Consider the following 24,483-nt stretch of genomic DNA (forward strand, 5'->3'; position numbering starts at 1 on the left):
TTCTGCGTCCCTTGAAGCCTTTCCACTTGGCACTCTGTAACGCGAACCCCGTCAACCGTTCACACCTGGGCTGCGACACAAACGTGCTATATCCCGCCATCTCCCCACCCTGCCGACGACCCTTTTATGTTCGCCCTGGCAAACGGTTAGCCTTCTCGCAGTGTGCAACACGTTGCACTCTTCTCCAGTCCTCGCGTGTGCTGTGTAGACACAACACTCAGCAGTGTCTGTCGCTACTCTCTTCCTTAATCCTTTCATTCCCTTAACCCTCCATGTCGCAGGAATGGGATAGAATGGGGCAAAAAGAACACACACACAGCAGGGATTTTGTTGAAGCGCTACTATTTCGTCCGGAATCTCATTCCTCTAATCCGATCCGAGCGAAAAAAAAAGCGGATTGAATTCACTGCAAACACGTGCGCACTGATAAAATACGGTCGAGCGATGTAAAGGTGCGACGGTGTAGTGTTTATTCGATTTGTTGCATACATTGAACTTAAGGGAGGAAGGTAAGGAACTCTTTCGTGAAGGGTTGCATTGAAATTGGCATGCATAGCGCTGCGGTACGGTTGAGCATTAATAGCAAGGCATTACACACAAGTGATGATAACATAATTTAAGAGCAGTGAACTCCAACCAATATCTTTAAATGTTGGAAGCAATGCAGTCCACTATCAATGGAAATGAAATGGAATTGGCATTAATTTGCAAAGCTTTTAATTTGAATGTAATAAGAGATCATCCATAAATGGCGTAACGTTCACAATAGGAAGGAGAGTGAAGGTAGGGAATGTAAGAGTAAGTTTTTCATCAATAAAATAAGTTGAAAAAGCATTTCTGAGTTGTATGATCTATGCTTTCCAACAGAAAAAAGTATTGTACGTTATTCAACATTCAAGAATTATTGCAATGTTGATGTTGAATAACCAATCCTTTACATGACTAATTAAGGGAGATTGTATCAAGCGGTACGTTTATTATACTACGAGAAGAAGGATATTAGCATTTTTAGCGTTACGTAATTAATGGATGATCCCTTGACATCACCTCATTTTATATGATTAAATTTGTTCTGACGGGAATGTATTGAGAGATTAAGAAAGTCTTATTATTTCAATTTGATCATCAATCATCAATTTCATTTACTTCACATGTGGTATGCTCCAAGTACAAGACCAAGTTAGTCACCAAATAAGCCCGAAGATCTTAATACAGAGGTTTTCAGGTGTACAGAACCTTTTGGGACACTTTCTTGCATCTTTTTACGATAAAGACTTTGTACTTTGGACTTTCTGGACTCCAAGAAGCAATTTCCAAAGTACCCTGTAATTTCATTTGGAGGATTTTTACAAGTTTGGGTGTCGGCGCATCATTTTGAGTTGGTGGAAGAACCTCTAGATCAGTACCCAGGATACAACATGACTCTGGTGAACTAAACAAAAAAGTTTCTTAGCTCTTTTAGAACATGTCTCACAAATTTCTATATCCTGAAGCATTTCAATACACATCTCAGATTTCTCTGAAGTTGATCTGAGATTCTGATTGTGACTTAAAATGCGCAGTTGATGTCTTCAAAGTGTAAATTGTATTTCATTTATTGCCAACGATTATTTAATGACACTCGCCTGTCGTCTTATCACGTTATGGCATCATACCGGACTTAAGGTGAAACAGCTATGAAGCAATCGCCTGCTTATCGTACGAGCGTTAGAGCTGTGGTGAATTCCCCATGCAAACATAACAATTCGGGCTAATTTTTTGAGGAACCGATTATCGAACGCTTATCGCAACCTCCCCAAAGCTTGGAATTTCCTTTCGCATATTTTACAACAAGTACCGTTCACCACCAGCTGCTGCTGGAGGACGCTGATGGTGCTGAATGGTGCACACTATGACTGTTTCACGTTCCACGCAATCAGCTGTGGCTGTTAACGCTGATAAACGTACTACGTTTCCGCGACATTGACCCGAGCCGCTGGTGTGCGCTGAATGGGATGTTTATCAACAACAAAAAAGTGCCCCAAGGGAACACATAATCTCTCCTGTGCTGCGTGTACGTAGAGCCTAGCGCGTCACGCCACGATGACTCATGCCCTTTTATGCGTTAGTCTTCCTCCCAATATGTGTCAGATGGGCAAAAGAGAGCATTAGTGGGCATCAGCAGCTCAATACGTCAGCGGATTCATGCTGGAGAGCAGCAATTTGTCACAAAGTACAGCTTTATTAAATACTTTCCTCAAAAGTGCTCAGTAATGGCTGACAGGCTTTTCGGGTGGAAGTGCGGCGTTTGAGTTTAAAAATAAAAACACACAGACACACACTCGTTTCATCTCCCTCGAATGGCGTCAAGTCGGAGGAAAAATGGCATATCATCCACGCAAAACACAAACCACACACACACATTCACTCTCGAGAGTCCAAAATGGCTGCGTCGGATCAGTTCCGGAGTACGGTCCGACACGTTCCGCCTTGGCGCCCACGAATGGATTCACTGCTCTTTTTTCCCAGGAGCGGGTAAGACAATCCGACCGCGAAGTACAGAGTGTCCACCTCTTCACACTGTCCCTGCTTCCCCGTCTGATGGTAGCCAGCATCCTCTCGCTTTTGTGGGCCGCGGCCGGGGAAACCATCAAAGAGCCAGTGTGGTACATAGTTGTGGTGAAAAGTAAATAAATCACCCAGCAGAGTTAATATGAAAAAAAGGAATGCTCCAGTTCGCGCCAAAGGGAGAATTTCTTTCTTTTTTGTGTTGTGCTGTACTTTGCTGCATCACCTCACTGGCCGCTTGGTGTAAGCATAGAAGGGGAGAGATGAAGGGTGTTTTTGCCATGGTGTTCCGCCATACTGCACAGACACGGACATTAGTCATCGGAGCGGATCGCTGTGAAAGGGAGAGACACAACACCACCACGCGGTAAACTCGCGCATTACACACAGCATGGGGAGTTAATTTGCCACTCTGCCAAGCCTCGAACGTTGCATTGGGGTTTCAGTACACCATCACGCCACCCCAATAGTGTGTTGTAAAAATGAAAAAAAAAATTGCCTTGCCTCCCCTCTTGCTGCTGACTACTTTCGCGATGAACCACGACCGGCGAGACGGAGGTCAAAATTTAAATCTATTAAATGCAATAAAGCTTCACCATAAAGTGGACGCCACATTGGGCGGGAGGTCAGTTAGAGAAGGTCAAGGAAGGGGAGGGAGAAGGTTCTGTGTGACAGTGAAAAGTTGGACAGAAAGGTGGCTTTCACTAGAGAGAGAGAAAAAAGAAGCACAGACACGATTGACGTAAGCTTGCAGCAAGAGGGTGTGCGATTTGGATCGTTTTGGAGCATTATAGCGCCGAACGGGTACTTTATTGAGACATATTTTGAGCGTTAAAATACAATCCACCAGTAACCTGAAAGAGCAAACCCAAAAAGGCATATTTCTTGGTGCATAAAAATGGAATAAACTAAGCGAACGTTTACCATTATCAGACCGGGTAAAGCTCACTGTTACAAAACAAGCACAAGGCTGTCGACACGCATCGTGTTGCGATAAGGTTAAATATCCATTTATTTAGTTCACAATAATAAAAACTGCCACAGCAAACAGGGCGGAAAACAATAAACGTGCTTATGGCGAGAAGTTTGCCCTCGCATCACAACGTCTCAGCACGGGCAGCAGCTTTTGTGTGTTGGTTTTTCAATGGTCCTAAATTGCTAAACAGCAAAAGCCAAACAAATAAACAAACAAAAAAGCGTGCAAAAACCACATGAAAGATGTGTATCGTGCGGTGAGAGAAAGAGAGGCGTGTAACAGTAAGTTTATTACGAAAAACAACAAGACTTTGCACACACCCGTTAGGAATAATATTGCTGCCGGCAATAAATTTATGAGATGCTCTCGTCGTGGAAAACTTTAATGAAAGCGATCGCCCGTCAGCAGCAGCAGCAGCAGCAGCAGGAAGTGAACACACTCTTGGTGTGGCGTATGGGGAAAAATATGAAATAAAACCGTACATAAAACCGCGTACCGTTATAGTGCAGGCGACCGTGACAAATTTTGCCTATACACCCCCGCGCAGCGGCAGAAAGTTCCTAAGCAAACCGAACAAAAAAGCCCAGAGCCCGAATGCTAATGAGTGTGCCGCCAAAGCCCCCTACATAAAAGGAAAGAAGTCGAACAAAGCCGAACGCGTAAAACACAACATCTCCTTCTTAAGATAAGTTTCAGCAGATGAATGATATCTGCGTTTCGAGCGTCGTACACACACACACACTATAATATTTCCACAGACAAAAGACACTCAAGATTGATTTCGGTGAGGGAAGAAAAGCTCTTCTAAAAATAGACCAACAGCACTTAACGGCTGATAGAAGTTACTAATGAAAAGAAGAAAACATACAATGCGTACGCGAACTCTCTATAGAGTGATGGAGTGGCGCAGACACTACTTTGTAACAGGACGCGAGTAAGAAATGGCACAGAGTAAGAGCAAGAAAAGATAATAAATTAAAATGGTAAGAGTGGAGGTACAAAAACTATCCCCTCCCCCCCATTCAGACACATTCATCCGTCATTCTGTCGGGCGAATCATTTGCAATCTGTTTCACTTCCACTTCCTCGGGAGAGTTGAACTACTTGGTACACGCGATGCACACATTTCACTTTCCTTCTCCAATGCATTCATCAAATCGGATCTTTGGCTGCATCTTGCTCTCTTTACATGACTGCATCAGTCAGTGTGCGTGTGCGTGTGCATGTGTGTGTGTCGTGTGCCGTGCAAAAAAAACCGCATGCAATCAAACAAATCAAAAACAACACCGGCAGGAATAACATTAAACTCGTGATGACGCATAAAAGACGCGATTCGCGCACAATCACACACCCGTTTTTTTCATGACGCATATGGACGAGGGTGAGAATAACACCAGCCGGGCGACGCTGACGGCCGTCAAACCATGTGTGTGTGTGCGCTTGAGCCACGTGCGACAGCCACGACCCGGGCCCGGGGAGCGGGGCTGAAAGAAGTCCGTTCTAAAGTGACAGAGTGACACATCTCACAAACTGCGCGATTATTCCGCAGTGACCGGAAAAGAGTTGTTTCTTTTGCTTTCCTTCTACCCTTGCTTGAAAGGCTCGAGAACGCAACACTGGTGGCTGGCGGAATGAAGATAAAGCAATAAATACAATGTTTATGCGCACAGCCAACGGACGGGGAGCTGTCGGGATGGGACGACAGGAAGCTTTTGCGCACGCGCACGCGCTATTACCTCTGTGGGGCCAAGCGAATGGCGCACGTGATGGAATGTAACCGGCTCAGCCAGCTCCCATAATTGACTCCTTACCTTTACTGACGAGTAGTAGTAGTAGTAGCAGGCAATGGTGGGAAAGGATAAGACAGTGAATTAGCGAAACTATAATCGAAAGGGGGCGAAATTATGATCCATGTTGAATGCGTGTCTTATTTTACGGTTATTTTAATGACTTTATTTTATTGTTTTTAATTTGTTCAACGAATGTTTTGATTTTTCCTATACGACGTTTATTTAGCACATCTTTAATTCTCAATTCCCATTAATACTTTTATCCAATATTTTATTAAATTCTATATAATTCTAACATTTAAAAACATTGTTAAAACGTTATTTGTTTAACATTTGCGTTTTTGAATGAACCATCGGAAATTTTGAGTCAGCATTCATTATTCGTTTTGAGGCGTAAGAACACCATTGGAGCCTCTCAAAACTACACCAAAAAAATCATGGTTCGCTCCTTTACTTAGCTCCAATTTATTGTAACGTAGTTACTCTTCCTTCTTACTATTTGGCGCAATAACTATGACCAGTCCAGGTCTGACTATCTATGACTCGCAAGGGTGTTCATGAGTTCTGATACTTCAGCCTAGAAGTTCCTATAATCCAATTGGATTTCATGCTGTCCAATAAGTGGGCCATAGAATCCCATGTACATCACAATTTTTTTTCTCGACAAAAGTCTGCCCAGCTTTCCATAAATGACGTAACGATCGCAAGGTGTAGATGGGAATCCTTTAAGCGTTTTTCTTATCTTCTTCTTCTTTGGCTCAACAACCGTTGTCGGTCAAGGCCTGCCTGCACCACTTGTGGGTTTGGCTTTCAGTGACTAATTGATTTCCCCCCATAGCAGGATAGTCAGTCCTACGTATGGCGGCACGGTCCATTTGGGGATTGAACCCATGACGGGCATGTTGTTAAGTCGCACGAGTTGACGACTGTACTACGAGACCGGCCGTTTTTCTTATCACATGTTGTTTAATCATCTTCAGAATTTACTTTATTTGGTCTCTGTTTAGTGAAAAATGCCTGGAGAACAGTTTTATTTTCAAAGTCTTTGTAGTGTCAGATATAACAACGAAGACTGATTGTTAGCCACAGGAAATCGATATTGAAACAGTAGTGATGTAAATCTTTTTTGTTGTCGCGTAATGTATAGACGATCCCTTAATCATGCTACACAGAATAGTGATCACAAAATTAACGTTCATCGTTTTTTCCGCAGATTAATTTGAACCATTATCGCCTTTACGCCTTTCTTATTCTTCCTTCCACTTATGACACACCAAGTTTATAAGATTGAAATAGAAAAAAAGGCCGATATTTAACATTTTATAACTATATTTTCCTATTATGTTACCATGCTCGATATTATCGTGAATATTTCATCATGGAATGGGAGTCGGTGGATTTACTTACGTGAGTCACCCGCACCCGGTCGGATTTGCGAAGAAACTTACGCCTCTTGATAGTGGGACATTATGGAAGTAGCGCGCGCGCTATAAATCCGCACAAAACATCGCACGCGCCCTTACGTTCCATATGCGCGCAGACGCGTGCTGCCGCCGTTACAACGCGCCCAATACGTCCGCCCGTGCCGTACTGTGTGTAGCTATTGCCGCGATTATCGCGCAAAAAACAAGTCGGTGGCGTATACCCCACCCCAACACCGGAGCCACCCCAGCCGGTCGCGATCGGACACATGTGCCGGGGTTCTGCTGTTTGTGTTGTTTTTTATTTTAATTTTCGCTTTGCTACGAAGCTCGCAAGACACACGGAACGCGCGAATGTTAATTACATTAATATGCAGCGGCAGCAGCGCCCAAACGAGGTAAAGAAAGAAAACGCTCGGTAAACGAAGGAAGGGATCGGCGATGACAACGGTGATGGTCGAGGGCGCCATTATTATACACACCACATTATGCACCGAAACGATGCAGTTCGGTGTGTGCACGTGTCTGTGTGTTCATGTTGCACCAGTTACCGCAGTGACCCGCAACGACGGCGACTCCTCCACTGTACTACGCGGCAACGAAGGCAGATCCAAAAAATGGGCAAAAAAAAGCGCACACACGAACACCGTCGTATCAGACAACACTTTCGAGAGCGCACCATATATCCTTCAGCGCATGCAGCCGAGGGCACAGCGCGTTGCCTCACATAATGGCCTTCGGAATGGGAGGCGGGGGGGGGTCTTGTTTGCTCTTACCCTTTGCCGTTTTTCTGTGCCGTTGTTATGCTTCATCTCGCGGAATGGCGAACGGCGGTTATAAGACGGTCCAAGGAAAGTGAAAATGGAGTGGTGTTTTTGCTTTGTGTGTATTTTTTTCTGACTCTCTGTGGCTATATCGCACGATACCACTGCAACGGCTTTATTTGAAAGTGGATTAACCGGGGTTAAGCGTGTTTTGTGGCGCGTTGCTGGGCAGAAGTGTGATGGTCGGTCGGTCAACGGAATATTTCACGAAAAATAAAAGCAAACAAAATACAAGATTGCATTGGTTTACAGAATAAATTAAATATGGCCCTAAACGAATGTAACTGATTTGTAGTGTTTAAAACGAGGTTTTAAAAAGCACTCTAAAGATTTGATTTACTTGGGGCCATTGCAGTATTGAAGACATTTTCCCTAGTGTTGTTACGCATCTCGAGCGACGGGTCGAACAACTAAATGATTTTTTTTTTAAATCTATTCAAGCGTTAATTGAGTTATTTAACCAATTTTTCCACTTCACAGGGCTTTTCAGACCAATACACAACTGTTTACAGGTTTATAACAATCTTCTCTTTTAATGGTCAGCACAGCCTGTCTCACACATCATTGTTCTGTGTCATCTATTCGGTACTTTCCACAAGAAACCGCTGAAGTTGTTGACAGTTGTGGACAGTTATTTATTTTCAGTTTATTTGACTGGGGTAAACCCTGTATCTCAGAAAGCTGCAGTGTGTTGTCCAGTTTTTAGGTCATAATCCTCACATAAATTCGTAACAAATTCAGAGTTACTGCGCAACAATACAGGATTAATAGGTTAGAAGCTGTTCAGTGACAATTTACACAAACACTTTTGTATCGTCTTCCATGGTCACACAGTGTCTTCTGTTCTCAATATGAAACATAAAGTTCTTAATGTCTCTGCTTGCTGTCCAATTGATTATCTGCTCTCCTAATAAATTTTAAAGCTCCATCCAAGGGTCGGGTGGATGGTACAGTCGTCAACTCAAACGACTCATTAACATGCCCGTCATGGTTTCAAGCCTAGAATGGACGGTCCCCTCGTAGCAAGGACCGACTGCGTGGTAATGAATTAAGTCTCGAAAGTCTTTATAGGCCGGGCATGTCCGCGTAGAAAGTTACACCAAATAGAAGAAGATGAAGTACTCCATCCAAACCACTTAGACCCAGCCCGTTATTAGATACACCCTTCTCTTCCTTTGTGTGAGGTTATAGAGACCCACTTCTAGTATGATAAGATATTATTATGCTTTAATCAATAGGATTTTAATTTTAATTTTAATAAATTAAATACTATTTTACGCAGTGACTTTTGAATAGCAACATTCAACTCTTGGATAGGATAGGGATAATGAATTAGTTTTAATTATGGTTATGTAGGCTCGCTAATTTCATCAATAGCGCAACATAACACCTGATTAGTGCATTCTCCATTTGACAAACGATACACAATGTAGAAATGGGATTTTATTGATTGGGAAAGAAACTTACGAAGTTGAGTTGATTATTAAAGATTAATCTAATTCAAATCATAATAAAAATATGCATTCAATCTTCCAATTCCGTAGGCGAGGAAAATTTTATTCTAGTAATTTCTTAAAACGAATGTTACATTGCTTGTCCTGAACGATGTTTTGTACACAAATGTACCAAGTACAATGTACATTCACGACAGAAAACTGTATGAAAATTAGATCTATTTGAGGGACACAGTAATTCGTATTCTCGCTCTCTCTCTTCTCTCCTTTCCGCACAATCCTCACGAAATAAAATCGTCTCAAAGAAGATTATTTAAAATTCGAATCAGCGTTGAGTGTATGCATTAGCTGAAATTTGTCTCGGTACCACCAACACCACCGGGCACCGCGTGTGTCGTCGTTTCACCTGGTCCGGAAATTGGCTCAAGGCAGCGCATCGTTTTCCCGCTCCTCAAACCCTTCCCCGGCTTTGCTACTACCCTGAACCGTTAGCAATGCTCAATAAAAAGGATCATTACGACACCTTAATTTGGAGCATTTGGATGCGCACGTTTCACCTTCAAAAAGCTCCAAGCGAGAAGGCAACAACAAGAACGAGAAAGCCTGCAATACTGGCGCACAGGGTTCACTACCCAAAAAGACTAAAGCCTCCACAACAGCTAAGCGCGCCCTGTCGAACTCGCACACTCACACACGGCAGTAAAAGCCAATTCGTGTGAAAACATTACCCGGGCCGGGGACGCCTTCCGGCTGAACCCGCACGAACTTCTGGCCAATAAAATATGTATGAAAGTGATCTTCTTCCCCATTGCCCCAGGCTAGCCCGAGGTCGGTTAGCAGTAACCCGTAAGCAGTAAATTGGGCACACGAGCGCGAAAGGAAAGCCCAGTCGCCTTGCCGGAATCCTATCAGGATCTGTGGACTGTGCAGTTTTATGTTCGTGTTTTTTTTTACCTAGCGCTCTCTTTTACTCTCCAAAACTGAAGTAATGAAGAGGGGACGAACGAAAAAGGGACAAAAAGACAGGGTGGCACGAGAGCTCGATGAAAAGGAAACATGTCGATCTGCCGATTTGACGGTAATGTAACTCGCAGCGGCCAGAGGTCGGGTGTGGCTTTCGCTTTTGCGACTTCCCAGGTGACAACGGAAGCACTAAATAAGTCAAAAAACTAAGCACAATCCTCTCCATCGCCACCGGGGGAAACAAACCTTTCGTCCCGAGTGTGGTAACGCTTATTTATATGGTTGTAATGGTTCAGTAGGACCGGTCGGGCGGGGGCCGGTCAGTAGTCGCATAAATCGATGGAGTGACTGGATGGACTATTTTTTTATTTGAAACGTGCGCTACCCACAAATGAACTCCGGTGGGTGGGGTATGAGATATTTATTTTATGCCGTTTCAAATATGTTACTTCGTCTGGTGGCGTAGGAATATACTAAATTTAAGGTTTTAAGTGCTTTCTTCAACTGCAAGAGGTAGTGTTTCGCGATACTTTTGTGTTTTTAGTTTTGTGTTTCGCGATACTTTAGTTATGCAGTGGAAAATAGAAAACTCTCATGTTCTTGAAGTATAAACAATCATGATAAGAACATAGTAGGTGGACAATGAGTTTTATTTCCAAATACAGTTCTTGTAGATCCAACAATTGACTACTCAAAAATATTGATGCTTTGTATTGCTTTGAGCATATCCAAACACCGAGTGAAGACTTTTCCAAAAAGACTAATACTCGATGCTCTGAGCTCAGATGGAATTAGGACATGGTCGACAACGGTTTGCAAGGGCAATTGGTCCTATCAAAGATTCATAGAAATTCAATACCCAACACACAACTCACACCCCAACTCTCTAACAACTCCATAACAAAATCATTATTCTTGAAAAATCTACATAAAAGGACTTCCATGTATTCTTGCGATTTTCGATAGAAAAGATACTTAACTACAGATCATGTAAAAGAACTATGAGCGAATCCTGTTAAAATATTTCATTGTTTTCTTTCCAAGAAAGAATAAATGATTATGCTGCTCTTGGACGTCGTACAGTTCTGTCTTGATTTTGTGTTCCACACTCGCTAAGACCTACTTGGTCTAATTGAAGATACTTGACGAAGACCAGCAAATAGAGAAATGCAGGTTTAGTCCGGCCAGCTTTTTGTTGTCTTCCAAAAACTTCATAGAGCCTCAAACGACACATCACATTGATCTAAACCATAGCTAAACCCAATGCATGAAGGTTTAACCATCAGATTTGAAGTCCTCTAGAAGCTGATAATTGGGCATGTTGGAGCATTGGAAATATCCGTATATTGAAAGGAATTGCCGAGTAAACAAATCAGACTAATGTAAAGACTAGAAGGCTTGTCATTGCCTGGATACGGCAATCAATGACAAAGTCACAGATTTGACGGACAGTTTTAGTTGCTGACTTCATCTTAAGAATACCAGGACTATCAAACAAAGGTGACATTAGGTTTGTAAAACGTTTGGAAATAAAATCACAGATCGTTCTAGTAAAAATAAATACAGAAGTCTCAAAAGCTAAGAATTATTTCTTTAAATATTAAAAACTACGTCTCAAACAAACTCCAGAAATTTCAAATACACATCTAACAGAACGTTTACACGCATGTCGTTACACGCCTAATCGTTACACGCCATTTTGACACATGAAAATTGTCCCACAGCCGAGGGGCCCATTCGTTACAATATTCATGGGTTTTAAAAGCGCCGTGGGGCATCGTCATCCAATGAACCGTACCAAAAGAACGACCACCGCCCAAATGTGTGTGTGTGTGTATATATACGTACATGGTGTACCGTTATAACGTTCGGAAGCAGAAAACCGTTCGGGACAACAGTATCACGTTGTTACTTCCTTAAATGGTGGCATGAATGGCTGCGAGCATCCCACTCCCTCGCATCAACATGTCCTTGGACCATCATATCAGCTATCGGTTGCCGTGACTTCAGTGTGATAATGGAGGAAGAGGGGGTAAAAAGGGCAGCGAGAAAACGAGAACTCCGACGAGCTACGAGAGCCGCATCAAGTAGACACATACCGCTCTCGCATGAATCATCGTCAATCATGGCAGCTGATGGCAGCGGGGGGATACCAGCGCACTTTGTGCTGAGGCACGCTTGAAAGTAACGACCCTTGAACGGGAGCCTGGAAGGACAAGCGGTACGCTCGTCCTCCCTCTTGGAAAACCCTACCCATATTACCTAGCGTTACTGTGTCGACTGCAGGCCGCTGCTGCCTCCTTGACCTCGACGACGAATGGCAGGCCCCAAGGCCAGATGTGAAGGCATCACACGGCAACGTCAGGACACTCTTCTCCGGGTTCTATTCTGCTCTTCTGTTTTGTTTTACTGCGTCCCATCATCAATCGCTTGTTAGGCTCAAACGTGCACTTCACCGGAAAGGAGGACGTCGTCGTCGTCGTGGCCATTGAGCGGCCAATTGTTACTTGTTACTTCATGGCAACAGCATGGTGCGGCGAGAATCATAATCAAACAAACATGTAGCAAATGCATCATACTTGCCAGCCCGCTCGTAGAGGTAAATCGGGCAGGTTTCTTTTCACCGTTGAGAGCACCGGCGTACTTTCACATTGACGAACCGCGTTCGACTATGAAGATGAAAAGAATAATTTTACTTCCATTGCGGTGGAGATTTGCAGCAGTTTTTTTTTTGTTAAATTTGCTAGATGAGGAGACTTTGAAAGGATGCATTCAGGATTTGTGATTAACACTGGAGTTTTTATTCAGGTGCAGTTATAATAACTTGTGTTATTTTAAGGTTCGTTGGATCAGGTCATCAGCATGTTAAAAAAAAAGTTCATCTATGTTACTTTTTCAAGCCATTTACAACATAAAACATGTATCCCAGTAAGGTAATTATATAAATTAAGCAAGGATTTCAAGTATCTAAACATTATAGAAATGCGTAATTTCGATTCAGGTAAATAAAATAAATCCGAATCATTCTTGAAATTTAATCAATAAATCTGAAGCTCAATTCTTGATAGATCTTCAATGAATGATTCTCCAAAGATTCTGGATTTCTATGAAAATATCAATTTCCATTGAGTCGAATCTATGAATATCCGAATAATCGATAATCTTTGAAGAATCATTAAACTCTGGAGACCAATGAACCTTTTCCAATTTCGGAAATTCAAATCATTCATGTTATGACTTGTTATGACTATCCAAAAAATAGTGAACATCTGAAAATGCATGCAAAAATAAGAAACACCATGGTTTTTTTAGTGAAATGGATCTCGATAGATTTATGCATAGAGATTCAAGAAACTTTGGATATTCCCTTCGTGATTCGATTCCAACAATTAACTTACAATATTGGATATAAAATAACATAACCTCTTTTTTCACGATTCAGGCTCAACACGTACCAACCTAATACCATCTCGGACTTAATCGACCTAAATTAAACAAACAGCACGATTAAGCTGCACTCGCTGCACATTTCACCCATCGGCTTGGCTTGGTGGCTTTCTTCCTTCGTCAATGGTCACAAATTGTTAATTGCATCCTGGCACCCCTCGGAAGCCTTGACTCCCACACACACAAACACCAGCACCAGACCATTCAGCGGTTGGTCGGTGTTATCGTCGCCGGCAACACGATACACCCCACCATCGACACCATTTTGCCAACAGCAGCAGCAGCAGCAGCGGGAGGTCCTGCAATTAAATCCAACATCTCTTCGCTTCCACAATCCACGAGTGCGAAGTGAAACAGAGCGAGCAGAGAGAAGCAACCTTAGGATGTTGCTAAATGATGGGCAAGGATGACGAGTTCCGGTTTATGTTGCACGAGGGGCGGCGGGGAATGGGCACCATTTGCAATCAATCGGACTGATTGCATTCAGCCGATAAGTGCGCGGCGGGGGTCACACCACCATCGATGCAAGATCAATTACGCTAATCGATGTCCTTCGTTGGCACGTAGTCGCGCGCAGCCAATGGTCCTGGCTGGTCGGTCGGTTAATGTTCTAACGATTTCTGCCCACACACACAAACCCACACTCCGGAGCCGGCTACTAGCGGGGACGAATTCCGGGATGGATTGTGGCTGTTGTTTGATGTGTTTTCATGAACCGTGAGCATACAGATAAGCAAGTTCTGCGTGTTTATTGCTATTTTACGACTCTTCGAACGGCATCTGTCGGCATTGTGTTGTTGTTAGGAAGTTATCAAACTATAGAAGAAGGCATTCCAGCTGGAATACATTCAGTCGGTTAAGTCAGCAAGAAAGTTAAACAACTGAAAAAGACATAGCGTTGCACATTCCGATTGCAACTGCCCGATAGCCACCTAAAAGGCTGAAATTGAATCATGTTCTACTTAACAGCAACATGAGGCATACATGTAAAAGTTTGTAAATGAATCAAAAATGCAACTCTGCTGTACAAAACGAGATTAAAACAAAACACAGCGATCGAGTCATTACTCTCCGATGACAAGGCACACAAACATGTGCCCATTACACACCCGCGGCACGATACACCTCGGCGTTAAGAACGTCTACGATGCCCCACTGGAGAAGGAAGTGGCCGAGACACCCATTAGCCTCCGGAATGACCGATACAACACCCGCGCGTCATCTTCGATCAAAATGCAGTGCAGCAAAAACGCACCGCGCGCAGTATCTTACGCCGATACCGTTTCAGTGATAACAGTCACACTGCCGCCCCATTGCGAACCCCCGTCTTTGCTGTGTCTTGCAGAGGACGGAGGAAGTCGCCAGCATTAAAACTTGATGTCCACTTAACGATCCATCCGCCGGTGGTCCCCTGTTGTAGCCAAACCGACCGATGACCGATAAAAATGGTGCAGTAGAGTTGAGGCAGCAGCAGCAAAGGCGACCGACTCGAATCGCTTTGTCCGCACCGAACCATTAGCGAAAACATAAGAATGGACAGCGCCAATACGTGTATAGCATTGCGCCATTGGGCCAGAGTGGATCTGCCGCGACGCTGCTGCTTCTGCTGATAACGGACGACCGCAGCCCGGTTCTATGCCGTCGGACACGTCCTCTTTGCCACGGCTGTTCTTGGTTTGCGATGACCTCGGCCGATTATACGACACAAACACACAGATGCAGCGGAAACACATTTGGCGTAGAAATGCAATCGGCAGCGATGGGGTTTGCGACAGAATTGACGCCGTCAAGTGGTGCTACTGTCTCCTCCAAAAGGTCTCTGTCCCTCTCTCGCCGGCCTTCCTGGCTTTGGAGTGGCTTTTTCAAGGTCTTGAAAGTGGCAAAGTATTTGCAGTATATATTAATAGTAACCGAATGGTCAATATTCGATTACAAAAGCTTCATTCTTTTACAGTAATTCAGGAAAGCTTCAGGAATAGAGCACTGGAGCGCTGTTATGAAATTCGTCAATTAATTTAGATTAAAAATCATAAGGAAAGGCTCTCAACGGTCAATACATTCGAGTAGAATTTAAAAGTAAGCATACAACATACATTAAGTTAAAAGACAGTTCAAATTGTCAAGAATAAGTTATAAGCAATTTCTTTAAAAATAAGTACCATAATTTAAAGTCCTTTTAACAATTTTAAATTCGAACTATAATTTTTTGCATTTTAGTGTCATTTTACCACTTGGCGGAAAAGCTCCTTCACTACCTTGCTCTGATGCAACAACTTCATTTGCTAGGAAAAAGCTTTACGGCAAACAAAACCGCGCAACATCAAAGGCACTCAGCAAAGTAGCAAAAAAAAACTGCACCGGACACTTGTAAAATGGAGTAGCGCGCTAGTAGAAACTAGACACAGTAGGAAAAGCGGCTGGCACGAATCGCGTGTGTCTGTGTCGGGTGCATTCAATGCAAATAATCACGAAACGGTTCCTTTGGGCGTGTAATCAAGGTTTTTAAAAAAAGGGGAAAATAAAACATCGCAATGTAGGTGGAAAGTAGCATCAACGAGTTGATGGTTTAACGTGAGTTTCATTTTTTTTAGAAGGGAAGATGCATACAAATGTTAAATCCTTTAATCCAACATTCAAACATACCCGGACATTACAACTACTAACGTGCAACAGTTTATTTTGGAATGCAAAAAGCAGGTTTTTAAAGCAAATATGATCCTGCCATGCCAACGATAACGCCATGATGGCACCGTTTCGTGTGTGTTTAGTGGATGTGAGCGATTGCATATTCAAGAACCGTAAAATTTGTCCCACTTTTTCGAAATCGTTTCCATATCAAATCACACAAGTGTCTGTTTCAGCTTTTTTCTATCATCTCTAATCCTGACGAACCTAAAGAGCGAAAGGCTTATCCCAACTCTAACACGTGCGCATGATGCAACGATGCGCAGGATGACGTAAAACTGTGGCTTGAGATACGCAAATGAATACGCAAACACGAAGCAGCGCTGCATAAAGGACAGCTTCAGAATTTGGGGGGGAAAAACTCGTTGAATGATTTTAAAAATACACCCAGCAATGATATTTCACGTTCGCTCCCTTTTCCGAAGCGCCTGGACATTTACCAGCCTGGAGCAGTTTGTGCAGCGCAATGTTTACACACTTTTGCGCACACAGAAACGCTTCCCAGATGGTCCGAGCTTTTTTCCCTGCATCCCTGCCGGATGACATCCTTAAGGAAGCGGCAGAAAAGCAAAAGGAGTGGAAAAAAGCACGTCGTTCATATCGCCATGGACGCGCGTGCATCATTCGTTTTGAGTGTTTGGTGCTTCATTTGCCTGGCCTTACTGCCCAGTAACAGCCGCTCCCGTGGCCGGCGAAGAAGGCTGAAGTCACACAACCATCCCTTTTACCCCGCTACTAACCAGTTGAACCTCCGGCCGTGCCAGCAAGATCCTAGCAAAAAATAAACATTTTATTCATTTGCCAACCAACGACAACCCAGCGCCCCGGAAAGCGTAATAAAAAAGAAGAAGAAGCCAAGGAAAAACGGCCTCCTTCTGGTGACGGAAAGCTTCCACCCGCAGGGTCTCTGGGCAAAAAACGGACACACATTTTATCCATTCTTGCGCGCACTCGCAACACTTTTTCTGCCTGCGCCTGGCGGCATTTCCGTTGACGAATGTTGTTTCCTTTTTCATTTCCGCTCCTGCTCCTTGGCTACCCGACCGCGTTTGGTGCACGCTTCCGGGGGCACCTCCTTCCTTGTGGTGGTTGTGGTGGTAGTAAGAACATTCTACGCACCAAACTTGACGGGCAGGCAGAACAGCGGAAACCCAAGGAACTCTGGAGTAAGGAAGAGCAGCAAGAGGAAAAGAGAATGCTGTTTACGAAGCGTTGGTGACGGTTGTCCTGAGGTTTGCTGGGTTCTCGTTGAATCGCTGTGGTTGTGTGTGATGTCGTTTAGTTGCGTAGTGTTGTGTCTTTATCGAAGAATATTTCAAAAGGAATATTTTTGAATTTATTTCTTTCATATGTCTATCATTTACGATAAAATTTGATTTGATAGTCGGAAGAAGGGGGGCAAGTTTGGAAAATAACTGCTAAAAAAACATAAATTTACGTCATTATATGAACTCATTACCATTATTGTATTAAAGTGTGTTAGAGAAAGGTTTTTCTAGAATTAAATAAAAAACCTAAAATTCAATTTGAAGTTATTTTAGCTTATTTTATTTTAGTTATTTTAGATTTTTAAGTTATTTTAGCTGCCATAAAGACTAATTAAAAATGGTAAACAATTTCAGTACAAGAACGTTGATATTGCTTGTTGAAAGCTTTATGTCAAGTTTCATATTTATATTTTGATAAACTTCTTATATTTGGCATAATCGTTATATGCCGGACATGCCGGCCTATACAAGGCTTTCATTCACTACCACGCAGCCGGATAGTCAGTCCTTGCTACGGGGTAGTGTTGGATAGATCTGATTCAGATTCATGAATCTAAATGAATCTTTGAAATGATTCAATGAATCTGAATCTCGACTGGGCAGATTCATGAATCTCAAACATCGATGGATCTCAAAAGATTTAAGCATCCAAAAAATGTATGAACCCCAAAGATTCATAGATCTCGAAAGATTCACGAATCTCTGGGGATTCATGAATCTCTGGGGATTCATAAATCGACCAAAATTCAGCTTCACAGCTTGAGCTTCTTATTATTATTCTTCTTGGCGTAACAACCTACGTGGTCATGCCAGACTATACAGGCTTTCGAGCCTTTTTGGCCTTCTTGGCCTTCTTGTAAGGAAGCCGGATAGGTTGTTATGCTATGGGGAAACGGTCCATGTGAGGCTCGAACTCACGACGGGCGTGTTCTTAAGTCGTGAAAGTTAACTACTGTATCATGTGATGTATTTTTATATCATATTTTAAGATTAATGAATCACTGTAGATTTATGAATGATAATGGATTCATGAATCTATAAGATTTCTTTGGAGCTTCATGAATCCTTGGAGATTCATGAATCTTTGGATTTTCATGAATCTTTAGAGATTCGATTCGTGAGTCGCTGATATCACGGATAATATAGGGATGATATGAATGAATCTCAACAAAAGATGCAAGAAACCCAACACTACTACGAGGGGCACGTATCATTCTGGACTTGAACCCATGACAGGCATGTTATCGTGTGGTTCGAGTTGACGACTGTACAACGGGATTTTGATAAACAAAACAAACATTTTATAGGACATTTATTCCACTAAGCCTACATGAATCTGTTTTGTTGGGATAATGTTCAATGAAAAATGTTACTTAAATTTTCCTGTTTTTCACTTGGACCGAACTTGCCACATAACTAATACGTAAACAAACCAATTTATGCAACTAACCCAAAACTGTAGTGACGAGAACGACGTGAAATCTCGTAAATTTGTTCTAATTTTTAATCTACCTTTTATCTCTCCCCTCAGACGTTGACAGCCGGGCAAGCAAGAGACGCTCGCCCAATCGGCCGAAAATTATTTAAACGTGACCAAATGAAGAAATGACAGCAACGACAAACAACAACAACAACAACCACAACAGAAGAATCAAAACACCCACAGTGACAAACCCGGGACGCCGACAAATTCGTAAAGCAAACTGACCGCCCGCAGCAGCACCCCTAATGCGGAAATCATTAAGACAAGATCTCTTGCCCGGGCCCGAAAAGGGGAAAAGCGAGAACGAAACAGCCCGGAAACAATACAAAGCACCAAACACGAAAGCGAACCGAACCGAGCAGCAACCGAGATTGCTACGGGTTTTTTTTTTTTGTTCCATTTCATCCCGACGTCACCGACCGGAAGTCACCCACGGAAGTAGATGGCCAGCCACATATGTTTTTTTTTCTGTGTATGATCGCGATCTCAACGATCTGTCGGCCAGGCTTGGTCAGAGAAAGAGAGAGAGAGAGAGAGAGAGAGTGTGTGTGGGCGATACCGCACCGACGAGCGTAGTGTCATCGCACTAGTATCCCCCGCAGAATCCTTTCCTCTTCGGTCATTTATCGCTTTTTTCCTGCTTCTGATGCTGCAACGACGGAGAAAGAAGGGGGCGTCAGGCATCTTTCTTTATCTCTTTCGCTTTCCCTGTCAACGGCGAGTGTGTAGCTACGCATACAGTTTTGCCGTTCAAATTGGGTGTCACTTGCAGTGGACAGACCAGACACATTTTCTTCCATAAACACACACACACAATTGCTATTTCCGAGACAAAAAGTGTGTCTCTCGGTTCTGATAAATAATGTGGCAACAATGGCATGCTGCAAAGCCACTCTGTTCGGTGGTTTCTTCTATTGGCGACCTAACCCGATGACTCACAACCCCCACGGGAGGGTGACAGCGCTAAAAGCCACAACCATCACACACTCAGTCTGGCTGGCATATCTGGAGGACGGTGATTACACTACAATGGTGCACAAAATCGCTCGCTCGCTTTGTACGGGGATCAACGGCACTACTATATGCTGCCCTGTCAACCCCGTGTGACGTCAGTCAGTGCGAGCGGCGGTTTCTCTATTGTCATTGGAACCGAGTAATGTAAAGGGCCGACTAAACGGGGTAAACTGTTATCAGGGCGAACATGCTACCAGCCGGGGCTACCTTGCGCTTCCGGTAGTTGTTTGTGGGTCGGTGAGAGAAAGAGTGTCGGCGTGACTACACAGCATCTGTATCTGATTTCCCGGAAGATGTACGTACACGCGCGGCCCGGACTGCCTATGCTGCCCCGAACGAACAGGTTGTTGGTGGCAGAGGGTGGGGCCATGGGCACACACAAGTATACAATTAGGACCTGCCAATTAGATATCGGAGACACACGGGCACACACTCGGAGGGCTGCTGGGTTGGGATGAGTTTTTATGGCGGGTTGGTTTTGAGCTGGTTTGAGGAAGTGCTTTGGCGATGAATACGAGGGGCTGGAGTTTGATTACGATCATCTCGGTTGCACTAATCACATTAGTAGTCGTTCACTAACCTGTTGAGCACGTCAAGGTCGAAGATCTGTCCGGGAGTAGCGCACCGAGTAGCTCTCTTTTCATTATAGTAAGTTGTGGATGAAATTTTGCATATGAAGAAAAGTTGCGTGTATTTGGTTGATTCAACACAACCTGAGCAAATGATCACAAATTATTGGAGAAGAGCATAACTTTAGAATGACAGTTCTGGGAATAAATTACAAAAGCAGAATTTACTATGCAGAAGATAGTAACCTATGGGAAGTCAACCGGTTGTGTGTAAGAGCTAGGTGTTCTTGGGCTAATGCAAAACGCATCCTATACCAAAAAGATCCTCCTACGCATCCTATGGTAAGGGTGATGCTTAGCGAATAATTTTGAAATTGGATTAAAGGACGGATCATTAGTATATTTTGGTTAAAACATAAACTTATCAATATGATGAGTCACCAGCATTCAAAAACTGAAGAAATTTAGGATATAAAAAATTCTAAAAATCTTCATTCTCAATTCTAAATTCATACACCTTGGGATAATCCCACCTTTATATTATACCCACTTAGATAGCTGCTATACAAAGCAAACAGTTGACAGGCTGAAATTTCAGCCTACGAAACTTAAAATGGAAAGGGTTCCAATATCTGTTTTTTGTTATTAATAAAGAAAAGGAACAAAAATCGGCATTCAATTTTTTTGGATTTTTAGCCTTCTTTTCCTTCCAATCTAAAAGGCAGTTCGCAACACTTCTATCTTTCATATACACTGGTTGTTTGTTTTCTTCTATTTGTCAAACGCAATAGCGGAGCTAAGTTGAAATTTTGGGAAAAACGAGATTTACAGTTTTTTTTTTCACAGAAAACAAATATCTGGGCATTACATACAAGGATAATTATTCTCAGGATATGTAATGTTTATCGCTTTCGGAACGGTCTTGTCTTCCTACTATTTTTGTTCATTTTTTATGTGATTAGGTCTTACATTGTTTGTTTAGTTAAGCAATCACTCAATATCATAGAATATTGACCGAAATATACTGTAAACTATAGATCATCGATATATTTTCTAGTTGTTGCTGTCTGCGTGCCTTTTTCGTATAGTACAGTCGTCATCTCGTACGACTTAACAACATGCCCGTCATGGGTTCAAGCCCCAAATGGACCGTGTCGCCATACATAGGACTGACTATCCTGCTATGGGGGGATCAATAATAAGTCACTGAAAGCCAAGCCCACAAGTAGTGGTACATACAGGCAGGCCTTGACCGGCAACGGTTGTTGAGCCAAAAGAAGAAGTTGTCCGCTTGCCGTATGCTTCCTGTTCTAAAAACGAACCATTCTACAATACACCGCCTTCAACAACAATTCCTATGCGATTGCAACACATCCAAACCCTTCAATCTTTGCCTTCCGCTCTGACCAATCAACACGCTTAAGCGCTCTTCTTTAGCGATTGCCTTTGTTGCCAGTATGGAACACTTCAACGTGTGTCCGCAGAGGGAAAACAACCGATTCTAGATCGATAGTTTAAAAGAAAGCAATAAAAAAACCCTCTATCCATTTCCTCTAGTAACGCAGTTTCGTTGAACAATGTTGAATTCACACGGCCTGTCGAATGATCTTCGGATGCGATTGAAGGCCAAACAATATCCCCACGCCAAGTGGAGCAGATTCTAGATTGTTTTTGTTATTGCACAAAAAAGACGCACCTAAAATTAGAATTGAAATAAAACACACAGAAACACGTCTGTTGCAAAATTTAGTGTTTTGTGGAAAAGCAACTGCATCCTCCAATGCGAACTCTAAAACTTCCCATCGTAAACACGTTTTAACGATAAAAATAAATCAATGGAAAAGGGATTTTTTGTTATTCTTGCGTTCGCAACGTTGCAATCGATGTTTGGCGACCGAGAAATACTAACTGACTCAATAGTCTGCGATGAACAAATGGAACGTTTCCACTAGACAGAGTGCACACACCAATGAAATGCATCGAAATGTCCAAAGCCCGGAACAGGATCCTTCCTTCCTGTGCGAGCCGATCCCGGACCTGATTGATTTAATTAGGTAAAGTGCCATTTTATCAGCCGCACCTATCGGCATAAGCGGTGAAATGTACGGTTGAATGTGTGACACCGTAAGTCGATTTATTTGGGCTTCCTTTTTCCTCCTTTTTTCTGATAACTGGGCCGATACCGAAGCAAAAGGTGGTCGTCGCAATGAGTCAGGCAGAAAAAGATAATTTATGCACCTGTGCGCTCTGTTTTGGTACTCGCGATCGTTCCAGCATAGTGTTGGGTGCAAAAAAAACAATTCATTTGTTTGTTGTCGTTTTTTGGTCACAAAGTACAAACATATGCAATGGCATCATACTTTGTTTTTTTGATAACAATTTGCTGCTGCTGCTGCTGCGCTACAGTGCACCCGGCACAGGGGAATGGAGAAAAGTCAACCAATATGAACTCCTTTGGTTTGGTCGTGGTGTGTCGTGGACGCTATCGCTCAGTGAGGACAAAATGCTATCCAAACACACACAAATAAGCCCTGTTCATGAAGCAGGGCTGTTTGTGAGGCAATGTTTATTTGTTGCAAAGAAGATAGAGAGCTAGCTTAAGAAACATAACACAGCGAAACACTCAGTAATTTAAAAATAAAACATTTTAATGCGAACAAACGCGTTTAAAAATATTCAAACATTGTTACCATTTTTTAACACAAATTTTTAACGTTTGTTTTGGTTTTTGGGGTACGTTTTTCATCAGTTTTTAAATATTATTATTATTATTTGCTTCCTTTCTCTTCTTTTTTATTTCAGTTCCGATAACTGCGATGATATCAACGCAAAAGGTGGTCGCTCTTTACACAGTTATCAGGTAGTTAAGTGGATTTTTATCTGTTTTGTTGCAATATTAGCCCACTTAAGATCTACACGTGAGCGCATTGTATGATTGTATTAATTTAAAAAAAAACTGACTGATTTTAAAATTTAAAAAATATATATTTCAATGTTTAGCTGAAGCATGAAACAAATTTGTAGTACAGTAGTCAAAATATTCAATTAAATCAAATTTAACCTAATGGTTGTGCATTTGGGATCGTATGTTGGTTTGATCTAGTTGGATCATAAATCTTATAAGTTCTAACTTCCTTTCTCATTACATAATTGTATCTCTTGGCAATATTAAGCAAAATTGTTTGTCCAATATTTTTCCAACAACATATTTTTTTTCTAATGAAGTTTTCTTTTAATGCCAAAACCGGCTCCTCTCATTTCTGACTGTTGATAAAATCGGTCCGGCAGTGTACACGTATGGGACCTAAGGTTCTGTTTCTCTCCCTAGAGTTTCTAGGAAAAAAGACCCTTTTCGCGGTACAATAACCTAAACGCCACAACAACGCACAACAGGTAGCCATGGCAATGCCATGGAGACCTCGAACCCCACCTCGAGGACGGAAAGGTTCCGTTTTTTCCTATTACCATTACTTCCACCGACTCATACCAAAAATCAACCCCCTTCTAATGATGGATATTTGATTTTGTGCGATACACTACTACTCCCCCTTTTAGGGTTTATCTATAGTCGTAAAGCAAAAGGGAGAAAAAACACACACGCGACATTAGTCATCCGCACGTACCGCACACAGTCAGTGTGTGCGGACTCTGTTGTCATCTACATGTGTTCTAGACGGTCTGGGGAGCCAATGTTTGCCGACGTAAACGAAACCAAAAAACGAAAAAAAAACATTGTGCAAACTCCTTCAAACCGGTACAGAGAAATGGGTGGAATGGTATCAGTTTCAGTGGGGTTTTTTTTTTGAAATCTATTCCCTGACCCGGTAACAAAGCTAATGCAAAGATTCGTCTTGTGTTGGTGGGGTGGTGCAACAATAGAACACACGTTCCTCCCAAGTGGGCAAACGGTGTGTGTGCGCGTTTCGTGGGGGCAGGTTTGTCCCAAGTGGACCCAAAAATAGAAACTTCGCTACGGATGAGTCTCGTTCGACACACACACAGACATACTGATACAAGCGCAAATACTAATATGAGGTTTTTT

At 42.7% G+C, this 24,483-nt stretch overlaps 1 protein-coding gene across 2 annotated transcripts in view; it reads right to left on the reverse strand.

The window, feature by feature from the left end:
• LOC121596528 (E3 ubiquitin-protein ligase MIB2) overlaps positions 1-24,483 on the reverse strand; it is a 58,603-nt gene that overhangs the window by 31,667 nt on the left and 2,453 nt on the right. The window lies entirely within an intron of this gene.

This window comes from Anopheles merus, chromosome 3R (assembly GCF_017562075.2).
Source record: "Anopheles merus strain MAF chromosome 3R, AmerM5.1, whole genome shotgun sequence".
Taxonomy (NCBI): domain Eukaryota; kingdom Metazoa; phylum Arthropoda; class Insecta; order Diptera; family Culicidae; genus Anopheles; species Anopheles merus.